This window comes from Trifolium pratense, linkage group LG1, assembly GCF_020283565.1.
Source record: "Trifolium pratense cultivar HEN17-A07 linkage group LG1, ARS_RC_1.1, whole genome shotgun sequence".
NCBI lineage: Eukaryota > Viridiplantae > Streptophyta > Magnoliopsida > Fabales > Fabaceae > Trifolium > Trifolium pratense.
The window spans coordinates 52,528,555-52,540,482 of NC_060059.1; positions in this window are offsets into that span (position 1 = coordinate 52,528,555).

Sequence of the window (11,928 nt, forward strand, 5' to 3'; positions counted from 1 at the left end):
GAAAGGTCCTTTTCTCCATTGGTAGAAGAGTTGACTGGTGAAAGGAATCTTTCACAGCTTTCAAAGAGATCTTCAGAGGTTGATGAAGCTTGTAGACAGATAAGAAGTTCTGAAGTCTTCATCCTCTGAATGTTGAATCTTCTGAAGTCCAACATCTTCTGAGCGCTTGTGAACTTCTGAGTTCACATCCTCTGAGCTTCACTCAGAGCTTATATGATGCTTATATCTGCGCACTTAAAATAAATTTTTAGTCCTTCCAATTGTTTATTAATACTTTGTTATCATCAAAACCTTTATAGATTTAGGGGCAAACATTTTTAAATCAATTTTGTTCCAACAACACATCTGTATGTATGAGCTCCAACGGCTTTTGCGCTCTTGAGCTCGACTCCTTAGGGAAGCTCATTTTGAACTGCTTTCCAAGTAAACATCCTTCACATACTTGATTGGGGTGGTTGATGTAAGGCAACCCTCTGACCATTTCCTTCTTAGAGAGCAACTCTAATCCTCCAAAATTAAGATGCCCAAATCGAAGATGCCAAAGCCATGACTCTTCTTTGTAGCACATTTTGAGACATTGCGCAACATCATTTTGTATGTTGAGCACGAACAATCTATTTCTCGACATTGGCACCTTAGCAATGAACTTGTTTGAATGATCTCTTATAGAAAGATTATTATTCTTCAATTGAATGTCATAACCTTTCTCTAAGAGTTGTCCTAGACTCAAGATGTTGCTCTTCATGTTTGGCACATAGTAAACATTGGAAATAAATTGATGATCCCCATTTTTCAAACGGATGAGAACGTTTCCTTTACCTTTCACTGAAACTTTTGATTCATCTCCGAAAGCCACGTTCCCGTTCACTGATTCGTCTAACGCTACGAACATGCTTCTTCGCCCACACATATGGTTGCTTGCACCGCTATCAAGGTACCATTGATTATCTTCACCTCTTTCATTATCTTTGTGCGCCAACAATAATGTTCCATCTTCTTGGCTTATTTCTTCAACATAGTTGGCCTTCTCTTCAACTCTATGATTGCTAGGAGCTCTACATTCGAAAGCATAATGCCCAAACTTCTCCCAATTATAGCATTTAACCTGTGACTTATCGTACCTTGGTTTTGGAGATCCTCTCCCACGACCTCTTGATGAGATTTCTCCTCTTTGGTTGTTGTCATCGTTAGGCCTCCAACCTCGTCCGCCTCCATATCCACGACCACGTCCACGTTCTCGAGCGCCACCTCGTCTTTGGTTGCTTCGACCATGCTCTTCTCTAGGTGAATCGACTCGTGTCTTAAGTACTTGCTCCTCGATATCTTCCTTCTTCTTCTTCTTCTTTTCCTCATAAGCTTGCAACGACCCAAGAAGTTGCTCCATTGTCATGTCCTCTAAATCTTTTGTCTCTTCGATGACGGTGACAATATGCTCAAACTTTGTATCTACCGATCTAAGAACTTTCTCCATGATTCTTACATCATCATACTTCTCTCCGTTTCTTTTTAGATTATTAGTAACAGTCAAAACTCTTGAGAAGTAATCAGAGATAAGTTCACCTTCTTTCATATGCAAAGCTTCAAACTCTCCTCTTAGTGTTTGAAGACGTACCTTCTTTACTTGATCGGCTCCCTTGTAAGAAGTTCGAAGTTTCCCCCATGCTTCTTTAGCCGTCGTTGCTCCCGTGACCTTCTCGAACGTGTCTTCATCTAATCCTTGATAGATTAGACAGAGAGCCTTCTTGTCTCTCTTCCTTGAGTCTCTCAAACTATCCTTTTGAGTTTGAGATAAAGTACCTTCATTCTCCGGGATTACAAGGCCTTTCTCGACTATCTCCCACACGTCGTGTGCGCCAAGGAGAGCCACCATTCTTAGACTCCAATTGTCGTAGTTGCACTTTGTGAGCATCGGGACTTGGAGAGGAACACCATTATTCGCCATCTTTAGGAGGACCTTCAAGCTCTTGATACCACTTTGTTGGAAGGAAGCTTTAATAGGTGGAGAAAGTGTTTAAGTATTTGAGAGAGGATATGAAACTTGTTGGAAGGGAATGCTACTTATATTATTGAGTGTTTGTAATTTTTGGCTTGATTTACAAATGACTAGCTCTTCCCTATTTATAGCCTTCAAGGGAGAGTTCTACATACTTCAAGAGACTCTTCTACATAATTCTACGAGAGAGTTCTACACACTTGTCTCTACTACTACATACATTTTCTACTATGACTTCTACTTATTTCTACATATCTCTAGAACATTCTTTAGACTTACTACTTATTACTAAATTTGGGCTTAAACTTCCTAAGGCCCAAAACTAACAAACCCAAAATCAATTTACATATTCAACAAGCAATACTCATAAAAATGTTTACAAAAGAGCACCAGGCTCATGACTCATGTCACACGATTCACTTAATTGATAGATTCTAAACAAATTAACGGATTTGTCATCCACTGAGAAATATCGTAATGGAAGCTTCTCGACTTTACTCAGAGCCAATTCCACGATAGAAGGTTTGATTCTTCCACGATTGCTATAGCTGATGAATTTTTATCTTGAAAAATCTTTGCATTCCTAGCTTTCCAAATTGCCCATACACGCCGCAAACCAGATATTTCGCATTCCTGTTTATGTACCTTTTTTCCCCTGCACTGCTTCAGCAAACGTACTAAAGTGAATAATACACTCAATATGCATAACTGAATTCACCTCTAACCACCTGTATATGTTCATCGAGACTTCGTGTGCTTTTGAGCATCGAAAAAATATGTGTGATGTTGACTCCACCTTTCCACATCCCTCTGCACAACTCATCGCTGAATTTACTACGATCCCTCTCTTATTTAGGTTCTCCCTTGATGGGATGCGATTTTGTAGCATCTGCCACACAAATACTACAACTTTTAGTGGCACGAATTTGTGCCAGACCTTCTTAAACACTAATTGTCTCCCCGGATTGCTGGCTTCTGTTAGGACTTTAAAAGCCGACTTAACATAATAGCAATCTGATGGATCCCCCTTCCACACCACCCGATCTCTATTTCTTTCTCGAAATATTACCCGCCCTATTTCGTTCTTTAGGATTTGGAGCAACTCCGTCTCCCACTCAAAAAGATCTCTACGCCACATAAACTCCCATTCTCTATTTTCCCCTGCCCCTCTTCTCATCTCAGCCATGCTAGCCTCATTGTTTAACGATAACAAATATAGTCATTAAAACCTACTTTTCAACGGTCCTCCAACCCAACTATCAATCCAAAATAACGTCTCATCGCGCCCTGCCCATTACCCGACATAACTGCTCCTCAAACCAATTAAAATTATTTCCCATCCCCGCTAACTCCACTCTCGCTATGTCTCTTAACCAAGCAGACACGTTTCTACCTTCCATCAAGATTTTTCCATCCACCTCTCCATACTTTCCTTTAAGAAACCTATACCACAAAAAAAAAAGGACAGTATACATGCTTCACAAGATAATTACTTTTAAATAAGATTACAAGTCAAATTCTAAATAGCTTAGTTCATTGAGAAAATATCAAAGAAAATACAGCATCATTAAAAATAATAGAATTATATTGATACCAGAAACCTTTAAGAAAAATATATAGTACAAGAAATAAGATGAAATATGTAGTTTTATTTATGAGAAATGTTAATATTTAAACACATTTTTCTAACAAAAATACAACAAAAGAGAATAGAATGTCGTATTTTTGTCTAAAGTTTTGATATTGATATAACATATCTCATTATTTAATATCAAATTATTGATCTATAGACCTTGCGCGCCTCTCTGTAAAATACCGATAAGGAATCTCATATCGTTATTGAGTGTATAAATGGAAGAAACATCAACTGTTTTTTCTTTAGCTAAGGCACTTTCGCAGACGCGAATTCCATCATTAGCATATTGAACAACCAAGTCTTCCATTTCCGGATCCTCAATCACCACACCCTTAAACTCACTAACCACTTCATTGTAACCAGTGGTTGCACATTCTTTGATAGCTTCAGAAGAAGGATATTTATTCATCATTTCTTTAATGTAATTTTGGGCTTTTATCGCCTCCCCTATTGCCACATTCTTCGCAAATAACTGGCAAAAACTAAGTTTATCTTTGGCCAAAGTAATTTCAGGGTAGGCTTCTATAACTTTCAAACAACGTTGTTCGTTATCACCACCATTTTTACATATATCTACGTATATCTTGGTGCTTGATGTTGGTCGAATGGCATGAGATATTATAAAAACCATTGAAATGGTGAGCAATAATGATAAACATTTCGAATGTGTCATAGTGATTCTCTCTTTTGTTAATAATGATGGACGATGACCGTCTCCTGAGAGGTCACTTGGTTGAGAATTTGTTCTTCAACCTAAAGGAACTCGGTTCGAGACTTGACACCAAGAGAGAGAATAATGGTGGACGATTGAATTTTATAGACACTAGTGTAATTGATCAATGCCAAAAATACACCTACAACAAACAAAATTCTATAAATTAACTTAAACAATTTCTATCTTTAGAAAAGATTAAAAAAAATAGCACCCTCCTCCAATTCTTAGTTTATTGTTGTTACAAGTGTTTCCAAACAATTTCTATTTTTATTTGAGGCTTAGCCTCTCCTTTAAAAAAAAATCCATTATAATAATATAAAAGATTATTTATTCAAGAATTAACTTATGAAATAATTACCATGTGTACCCCTTTAATGACATTCACACTATGTTTGGATGTCAAAGAGATAGGAAAGAGAGAAATCGTGAAGAGAGAAATAAGAGAGAAGAGAGATATAAGAGAAATTTGATAGAAATTTTATATGGTTTGGATGAATAGAAAAGTGAGAAGAGATAAATTAATAAAAATGAGAAAATAACAAATCTATCCTTTTTTACAAGAAAATAAACTAGTTGAATGAGGGTATTATTGTAAAATTGTTTATTTCACTTCTTATCACACAAATATCTCCTAATATGAAGAGATAGATTTATTTTTTGCAGTTATTAACCATTATGTTTCCCTCTTACCTTATTTCTCTTCTCATCCAAACCATAGAAATAGCTAATTTCTTTGTTATCTCTGTCTTTCTTATTTCTCTATTTTGTAAATATACCTAAACAAACACAATCTCAAGGAAAGTGACTATCATTCTTCAATTTTGTTATAAGCAAAATAATATTTTAATCGAACCCTTACAACAAAGTCGCGTCCAAATTTAACATAGTAGCAGAAAACAACTACCTACATTTATAAAAATTAATGTATATTTAGGCTACACAGAAAATAATGAATAAAATTTAATGTTAACTATACAGTATAACAAAAATTAATGTATATTTAGGCTACACAGAAAATAATGAATAAAATATTTTGAAAATGGGAAACATAATAAAAAACTTATAAATTTATTGGATTAAATTACGATAAAATTAAATTACACAACATTATAAAAATAAAATGTGGGTTATAGATGCCAAATTAAATTAATAGTTTTGAAAAATAAAAAAATATTAAGAGTAAATGGGAAAACGACAAAAAAAATTTAAATAATAAAAAAATTTAATTTTTTATTTTGTGATATCTATATATTAAGATAGAGATAGACATCCCAACTATGTTAGGAATAACTATAATTCATATTTTTGTTTGTTACTCATGTTTAGTTGAGTTAGTTACTAGTCTGTTACAAGTTAGTTTAAGTACATAACATGTTACTCAAGGAACTATGTAACTTCCTTTATATAGACCCATTGTAAAGTGAATTTCCTAACTCAATATGAATCATTTTACCAAATCTTCTCTCTTTATTTAAGCAATTGTTATAATTCTCTCTGTTCTTAGTCATTCATCTTGTTAACCAATTTCATCACTGTGTTAACCACTTTACAGAACCTGCAACACAAGGTCTATAGCTGCTCCTAATTTTCTGTGTTATTGTGGAAGTCCCAGTTTATCCCTTAAAAATTCATCCCGGAGCATAGATGGCAAATAATTCCACCACCTCATTTGCATGTAAGCATGGCCCAAACTTGCAAAATTATCTACGCACGCTGCACACATTTACTAGAACATCACTCGTTCAGAGTTTTTTTCCACCTAATCCAGAGTTTTGACATTCAGAGAACCTTAAATGTGAGAGTCCATAATCACTTCTCTTACTATGTGAGTGCGTGCAAGTGTAACCATTAACTTGAAAATAAATTAAATGGTTTAATTGTAATTTTGATTTCTTCATTTTCACCATTTTGTCGAATTAATTCCACTATTTTAAAATCTGACAATTTTTATCCCCTTCATCAAATATTTGGCTTAAAATATGATGATATGATAAATTTTAAGTGAATTTTTTTTAAGGGATTTGCCTACAATTCCTATGTGGAATATAGTGGAAGATGTAATTTCGATCCCCTTCATCATTGATGTTATCTTTTGCTATCATCAATGATAAAGAGACTAAAATTGTTATATTTCAAAATTGTGGGACTAATTTTAGAATGCGTTTAATCATTGAATTATAGAATTTTTTATGTAAGAATGCGTTTAATTTACTAAAATTTGAGTGAGAAGACACGACAACAATTGTTGTTATGGTATCTTACAAAAAATGGAAAAGTGGGAGTTTTTATTATTTTTTTTAACAATAAATATATTATTAACCAGGTCTCTGCACAAGACGAACAGAGACCGATAAAAATGTAACTACATAATAGAGCGCCGTATATATGCGGAACTCAAAAAATAAACACCAAAACAAACACCACCTAATAGAAGTCCACCTCCTAATCCCAAAATCAGAAAGGCACCTCTCAGATTTCAGGTCACCGAAGACATTAACCCAGCCCCAAAATTGCCACTAGATCGACACTAACTCCTAATCTCGAATCAAAAGTGAAGTGGGAGTTTTTATTAATTCAAGCAGCACTAATAATCATTATATCTTTAACGAGATTCATATCATTGAAAGGCTAGGCTCTAATTATTGTTATGTGTTTGATTAATTTATAAAGAAAAAAATATTTTTGTGATAAATAAAAGACAGAGTAGAAACAATTCTATAATCCATCCCATTTCTACTTTTCAACCAAATATGTTATAATTGACACCAAAAACTTTTAAGAAAAATAGTACAAGAAATAAGATGAAATATGTGATTTTATTTATGAGAAATGTTATTAAACACAATTTTTCTAACAAAAAATACGACAAACGAGAATACAATATCGTATTTTTGTCTAGTTTTTTGATGACATAACATATCTCATTATTTAATATAAAATTATTCATCAATATTACGCATTCCGTGTGGGTCCCATTAAAATATGAGTAAGAAACATGATATCATTATTGAGTTTATGAATGGAAGAAACATTAACTATTTTTTCTTTAGCCAAGAAAGTTTCGCACATGCGAATTCCATCGCCAGTCAATTCAATAACCATGTCTTCCATTTCCGGATCCTCAATAACTACACCCTGTAACTCACTAACCACTTGTTTGTAACCATTGGTTGCACATTCTTTGATAGCTTCAGAGGAAGGATATTTTTTCATCATTTCTTTAAGGTAATTTTGGGCTTCTATCGCCTTCTCCTATTCTTTCTTTAGAAAAGATTAAAAAAAAATAGCACCCTCCTCCTATTCTTAGTTTGTATTTTGTTGTCACCAAGATGTTTTTGTTTACTTTTTCTTTGATGCTTAGCCTCTCCTTTAAATAAAAAAATCCATTATAATAATATTATTAAGCATACTAAAAAAAGAAATAAATTGTAAAATTAATGATAAGAGATGATAACTTTTTACATTTAAATGCACAATTTACAAGATAAAGTTTTTATATTGATATTCTTAACTAATGTCCCGGGACACTGTATTTTCCATAAAAGTTTTTAATAATTTCACTACTTAATGTCCATATACTTTGCTCATCTCAATTATCCGTCCGTCCATAAAATAATAGTTGAGTGCTCATCTAAACATTAATGATTAGACACAAACAATAAAAAATTTACAACTCATTAATATATTTAATATATTAAATCATTTAAAAAATTAATAGAGCATTGATAAAAAAAAAACTAAATCTGGAAATAAGGAAACAAAATAACTCATAGATTGTTATTAACCTGTGTATATGTAGGCGGAAAAAAAAAAAAAAAAAAAAAACTCTTAGATTGTTATTAACCTGTGTATATATGTAGCCAAAAAAAAAACTGGTGTATATCCCTCTAATTATTTTTATTTTTTTTTGGTGAACTTGAGGGCACAAGCCTAGTATATCCCTCTAAATTGTCATGTAATGTTTTGCATTTACATATAGACATTTTAGTTATAAGTTATAATTAGATGAACACAATCTTATTTTACACTATTCCTATATATTTTATGTTTAACTATGTGAAAGATATTTTAATTTATTATATTACAATATTATTGTTCTACTATTTGCTACGTGCACTAAGTTTTATTAATTTCTATGTTAATTTTAAGTTATGTTTATAGTTTGGTACGTATTTATATATAGACGATCTATTTGACAATGCTAAATTTTGAGTTTATACAGACGTATTTATATATAAATGATCCATCCATTATATATAAGTTAATTTATTAAAACTATCAGCTATTTTTTTTTATCAAATTGAACTACGTATATATAATAGTTTGAATAGGCCTTGAATTTTCAAGAAATATAAGACAAAAAAATTTATAGTATTTCTAAAAAGATATAGCAGTGTTTTTGGAACAAAAATTTACTAACTTCACATATATTTTCTCTTCTTATTTTTCATTGTGTTGGGGGTGACAACACCACATACAAATTATGAGGAAATACAAGTTAATATATATATATATGATGCATGACTTTTTTGTTTCTTCCTATGTTTTTAGATTTGGTTTTTTTTTTTTTATTACAATGGAGCCAGGAGTATCAAACTTAGGACCTCCTGCATACTACCCAAACTCGTCACCACTAAACCAAACCTAGTAATTTAGATTTGGTTTTATTAATAATCTATTGATTATTGGTTTATTTAATACACTAATAAGTTGTAATAATTTTATTAATTGTATCTGATCATTAATGTTTAAGTGAGTACTCAAATAATAATTTCTCCATCATCATTACAACGGCCAGAATACCTTATGGGTTCGTCTATAATATAAGCAATTGACAGGATATGTTTATTGAGTTCATGAATGGAAGAAATGTTAACTATTTTTTCTTCAGCTAAGTAATTTTCGCAAATACGAATTCCATCGTAAGTATTTTGAAGATCCAAGTCATTAAGCTCCGGACATATACTCAAATTAAACCCGTTAATCACACTATTGTAAGCAGAGGTTGCACAGATTTTGATAGGTTCAGAAGAAGGGTATTTTTCCATCATTTCTTTAATGTAATTTTGGGCTTTTGTTGCCTCCTCTATTGCCACCAACTTTGAAAATAAATGGCAAAAAGTATAATTATCTTTGGCCAAAGTAATTTCAGGGTGGGCTTCTACAAGTTTCAAACAAGATTGTTCGGATTCTTTCTTACCAGTATCTTTACATAGAATTTGGTATAACTTGGTGCTTGATGTTGGTTGAGTCGCATGAGATATTATAAAAACCATTGAAATGGTGAGTAATAATGATAAATATTTTGAAGGTGTCATAGTCATTCTCTATTCTTTTTTTTTTAACTTGGTTGAGGATTTGTTCTTTAATCTAAAGGAACTTGGTTTGAGACCCGGCACTGAGAGAGAATATAATAGTGATGGATGATTGAATGTTACTTTATCGTTCTCAATTTATACACGCCAATGTAATTGATCCATGCCAAAAATACACCTACAAAACAAAATTTCTATAAATTAACTTAAATAATTTCTTTCTTTAGAATAGATTTTAAAAAATAGCACCCTCCTCCTAATTTTAGTTTATTGTTATTAGAAATGTTTCCAAACTTTCTTTACCGTGTTTTTGTTTACTTTTTTGTTTGAGGCTAGCCTCTCCTTTATTTTGTTTTATAATGGAGCTGACGATCGAACCCACAACCTCTAGCATACTATCTAAATCTCTCACCATTAGATCAAACATAGTGGCTTGCTTAGCCTTTCCTTTAAATTAAAAATCCATTATTTATATCTATATCTATATATAAAAAGGTTAAAAAAAAAATTGTGTGACTTTCTATTCGTGCCTTTAACGTGTGCAAGTATACACAGTCAATTGCAATAAAGTAATAAGATAGAGTATCGTACCCACAGGGATTGCGAGTGGAACTTAATTTCAATTCATATTCATCCAATTCTTAACTTATGAGCATAAAAGTAACAAAATATCATTTTGGGTTTTTATAACAAAGAAATATAAATCGATAACAATATATAAAAATGATAGGTGAGTTTGGGCTGGATTTTTTATATTATCCAAATTACCTTTCATTTTAAATTCAAATTTTAAATAACACAATAGATCTAATAAGGCATCTAATAACGTAACATATTATAACTGCACAATGGTTCTTTCTTATCAAGGTCTTCCAACAATCATAAGTTAGACACAGGCAGGCGCGGTTCTGGCCCGTTAGTGACAATAATGAAAATAGGTTTTGATGACAAGAGTTGGAAAGTGTTGGAATAAATGATCCGTTCAACTACGGTTTAATGCTTGTGTGTGATAAGTGTTGTCATGGCTACTGTGAACAAGCTTCCTTGTGGTGTATATCTACAACGTTAGATAATAAAATAGGGGATAAGGTGGGTCCTATGTATAGGTCACGCTTAATTCATTTTAGTTCAAAAAAGATCTTGCTTGTTTTAAATCACCATGGCCTCAAGACTTATGTCTAAGTCCTAGAGTAAGAAGTATGTGTTCATCCTCTATTTAATCATATTAGTTCATTTATTCCATTTACTATTAGATGTCTCATAATAATAAACTTGTATCTAATCCTAAGTTGATCAATCTCAGAATCAAATATATAACAAAATAGCAAATGAACCAAAATAGCATAACAACACACAACACATCACATAAATGACATTAAACTTTCATTGAATTTCACATAATTCCAACATCAAGAGGTTTAGCTCATGGTGACCTCTACAACACAAATAACAAGAGGAATAGATCTACACATCATATGAGATTAGAAATGTAAGCCTACAAACACGACCACCTAGAGATGATGTCTCAACCTCCAAGTCAGCAGCGTGCGCCTCTAGTTATCGGAACTGCATCAGAGTTACGGCGGCGGCTCAAGTTGCTCTCCACGAAACTTAGGTATTCTTCCTCCAAGCTAGAACTCCTCTCTTGTATATGTTACTTAGGATTATTGGCTCCTTTATATAGAGATCAATCTTGGATCATGGGCCCTAACCACTTAGAATAAGACAGCCCAAAAGAATAAGGCATATTCCTTTAAGATAACAACAGACAATACAATCTGCACATGGGAAATCTGCCAGCTGTCTTAGCTTCGTCCGGTAGTGCTTTTGTCTTCTTTCACAGCATACGTGGAGCTTTGACTGCACATGCGACTCCACGCAATCCTTGTTGTAGGAACTCAGGTCTAGACTCTAACTAGCATGAGATAGCTCTGAACCCTTTTTGTCTTGCTTTAGGTCCAGTGGTCTGTCTTGACTCAAGTTATCACAAGAACGCCTCTTTTTGGACGAAGGATTACAAGTATGTCCTATCTACGTACTAGACTCAAAATACATAAAAATGACTCAAAACATTGAATGATCACCTTATGGTCAGACAATAATTAAAGTAAATAGGGATAACAAACATCACATAAAGTGAGTTATCACTTTCCATAATACCAATAATATCCTTGACTTTTTTTTTAGCAGCAAAAACTTTTATTAACAAATTCAACATTACATAAGGCATGTCTTTATTTTCTTTTTTAGCACAAACTCACCGTAATTC